This window comes from Arachis duranensis, chromosome 10 (assembly GCF_000817695.3).
Source record: "Arachis duranensis cultivar V14167 chromosome 10, aradu.V14167.gnm2.J7QH, whole genome shotgun sequence".
NCBI classification, from domain to species: domain Eukaryota; kingdom Viridiplantae; phylum Streptophyta; class Magnoliopsida; order Fabales; family Fabaceae; genus Arachis; species Arachis duranensis.
The window spans coordinates 41,829,377-41,833,166 of record NC_029781.3 but is presented as its reverse complement, the minus strand read 5'-3'; the positions used below and the strand labels follow the sequence as shown (position 1 = coordinate 41,833,166).

At 38.3% G+C, this 3,790-nt stretch overlaps 1 long non-coding RNA gene across 1 annotated transcript in view; it reads right to left on the bottom strand.

The window, feature by feature from the left end:
* The window catches only part of LOC107470123 (uncharacterized), a 14,793-nt gene that overhangs the window by 742 nt on the left and 10,261 nt on the right, over positions 1 to 3,790 (bottom strand). The window lies entirely within an intron of this gene.

The following is a 3,790-nucleotide window of genomic DNA, read 5'->3' as shown; positions in this document are numbered from 1 at the left end:
CAAATAATTAATATACTCAAGGAAACTATATTTTTGTCAAACCTTTTTGAAAACACTATTCTTGGTTTTACTTTAACTAACTATTTACCTCTTTCAAAAACCTAAGCTCAACAAATTCCAAAATATAAAACTGGTTACTTTAAACATTTTTCAACCACATAATTAATTTTCAATCACAACGTCAATTCTTAATCATCATCATACACTCACCAATAAATAGCACTAACAAAAGATTCAATTTAACACACAAACAAGTCACAGCAAGGCAAACAGCACAATCACAGGGAAGTACAACGAGCAAACCCAATCAAGTGCAAATGCACATACAAGGATGATGCATGTCTAGCCCTAGTGCAGGTAATGAGCTCATTTGTCGGTTACATACCCGCTCCCGACGTTACCCGGAGTCTTCTGACTAGGTAAGGCTTCCCTATTGGCAATGCCCCTCACAAGAGTCCTTTGACTTGCATGGCGGAGCTAGTTAACTTATATCTGCCCAACACACTCACTGTAAGAGTCCTTTGACTTACAGGAGCACACACACACTCTCACTGTAAGAATCCTTTGACTTACCAGAGTATATGCTAGTTGTGTTTTCTCGATACCTCTGTAAGAGTCCTCTGACTTACAGAATAGCATTATAGCTAAGTATCCCAGGGAAGCGCTCTTAGTGGTCGTACCACCATTTATCTGACTGCCTTCACGCAGCAGATCATCACATAAACATCTCAAGAGTTGCCATAATGCAACAAATGAACAAACACATCTCTTCGGTTGCCTCAAGCAACAAATGACCTTTCAACAGGTCCTCTGCTTTTTATTCTCTTTTATAATCATAAATACGCAAGCGGGACAAAACCCACGTCCTTGCCAATAATTTCATAAACTGAATATCTTTCCTCAAAAGAATCAGTGTAACTATCATCATAAGTTATCATTTCTCATTATTCATTAAACTTCTAAAAAGTAATCCTTTATTTCAAACCCCAAGCATAACTCTCTTCATATTGAATAAATCTCAAAAAATAATTCAAACTTGAACATAAACCTTGGTAATTCAAATTCAAAATAGTATAATTCTTTTCTTACCTAAATAAAATTGTTTTCATAATAAATTCAGCCCATTCATAATACTTTAATCAATAGATAAAACTTAAATAACATAACTTTCTAAATTCAAACCTTCTAAAATAACTTTTTCAAGTAAAACCTTAGATTTTACAAAATTCCGGCAGCACCTCCCCTAAAACTCGGGCTTAGCCACCCTTACGGGTTCCCTCTTTCTCAACAAATCTCCCCCTTTCCTCAACAATTACCAAATAAGAGGTTCTCAAATCAGTCAGAAAATTCACAATTTACAATATCCAACAGTTCAGTCATAACCCACAATTCCCACATAACCCATCAATTCAACTTTCACCTCATCAATTCGTAACTAACTTTCATTTATCATAGGATTCTTTCAGAATTAAACTCAATAAACTAGTATTCCAAGAAACTTGGTGTTGAGATAATTTGGTCACAATAAAAACTTGTACCATCACTCTTAAAATTCTGTTATTGTTTCCTAAGAAAATGCAGAAAAAAAACAGCAGCAAGTAGTAAGTTTGATAAATTCCGTAAAAATCCAGTTTTCACCCAATGCCTTTCAAAATTCACGATCTCAAACAAGACTCTTTTAGCTTTTTATTGAATCAAATTCCAGATTAATACCATGTCATATGAAAAAGTTATGAAGTGAGAAACACAGCAAGCACCCAAACTATGTATTATTTACATAATTCCAATTCTCTTATAATATGTTCACCCAAAAATTCTGCCCCATATAGTTTCCAATTATCACAAGTTATCCTTATACTTTTAGAGTTACTGATTTTATCTCTGAATTCAGATTTCATAAAAAGTCAATTTAATAATCAAGCTTCAATCTTTTAACAATTCTCAAACTTAATTCTAATTTATCATGAACCAACATTAACAACTACCAAAACCAATTCTAACCAATCACAAGTCAATTTCACAGCCAATCCATTACATTAGATAACTAAAAACAACAAGAAGCACTTACTCTCAATAACCAGAATACAGCCACACAACTCAACTAATTCAATATAACCACATAGAATCAGAACCTTTCAACAATTCCATCAAAATCTGAGAAACCAATATCAATTACAGCTTCAAACTCTCACAACAAAGCTCAAAGACATTCACAGCCTCAAACCAAAGTAAATCTCATCAGTTAATTACTCGCGATAACAAAGCCAGTCAATATCACAACCATAACCCAAATTCAAAATAACTCGTTCAAGATCAGAATCTCAGCCAATTTATCACAAAAATCAGTAATTCAAAATACAATTTACAACCAAATTTCAACCAATTCAGCAATTATCCATACGACAGCTTTTCAGTAATTAACTTGGCATACTTTAATTTAATAAATTATACTAAATTAATCATTAATCACAGCAGCATCTAAATTCAATCACAGCTCAGAATAATTGCAACAATTAACTAACTTCAAATCCATTTCAAGTCATTCATGTCAACTAAGAGATTCTTAACCATCGTTAACCATTTGCACTTATCCAAATAACTTTGTAGGCATTCTAAATTAAAAACGTTAAATCCCCTACCTCGATGTCGAAACTCACGATCACTAAACCCAGCAGCTCCATTGGCAGTTCTAACACCCGTTCTGCTTTCTTAGCAGCTACCATGATAATTCTGGGCAGCTCCAGTGATGGTGAAAGGTCTCAGCTTCAGCCAAGCAGCAGCAGTTGTGGTTTTGGCATCTCTAATCGACAATAACGGCACTCTGTTAGGTTTTGGCACCCGCTCTGTTCTCATAGCAGCCACAGCGGTGGTCCTAGGCAGCTTCGGTGGCAGTGAAAAGCCTCAGTGTCAGCCAAACAGCGATAGTAACGCCTCAGAGTGGATCTAAAGCAAGGACAGAGCAACAAAACCAACGGTTCCAGCAGTGGCAGTGGCTTCTTCTCAGATTCCAGAAACTAGAAGCAGAGGCAGAATTGGCGGGCCTTCCTCCTCCAGCGGCGGCTTAGTGAGACGCGGCAGCAGCAGAGTGCGACAACAGCGGCACTGCAGCTCAGTAACGGCGACGCGGTGGCAGCTCACGAGGATGGCGACGGCAACCCGCGGCACTGACGGCGACAAGGCTGGTCGCGGGCTTCTCTTCGTGCGTCTCTCTCTCTTCGCGATTATGTCCCCTCGACGAATGCTTGTGGACAGATCGGCAGTAACGCAAGCTTGTGGCTCCATGGCAGATCGACGGCGATGGTGAACAGGACGCGACGGCGGCCCCTCTCCCTCTTGGCGCTACTCCCTGCCTCGGCCTCGGTCTCCCCCCGCGACGGCGTTGGCGACAGGACGGCGGCTGCGTGGCGACAACTCCTTCTTTTCTTCTCTCCTTTGTCTCTGTTGAGTGTGGGTGTGTGTGATATGAGTTGATGAGAGTGAGTATGCTGTCTGTGTGAGAGGGGGTGAAGGGGGTGGGGCTCGGCGGCTGAAGGGAGAAGAAAATGGGTAGGTTAGGATTTCTGATTAGGAACTTAGGGTTTCTAATTTAGGAAATTAGGGTTTCTGAGTTTGATTTGGGAATTAGGGTTAGAAATTAGGGATTTTATAAAGTAATATGGATAGATATGAATAGATATTTTGATAAAATTGAATAGTAGAATAATTTTAGAATCAAATATACTCTATTAAAAATATTTAGGAACACTATTTATCAACATATTGCTAAGTTCAATCAATTATTTCTAATTTA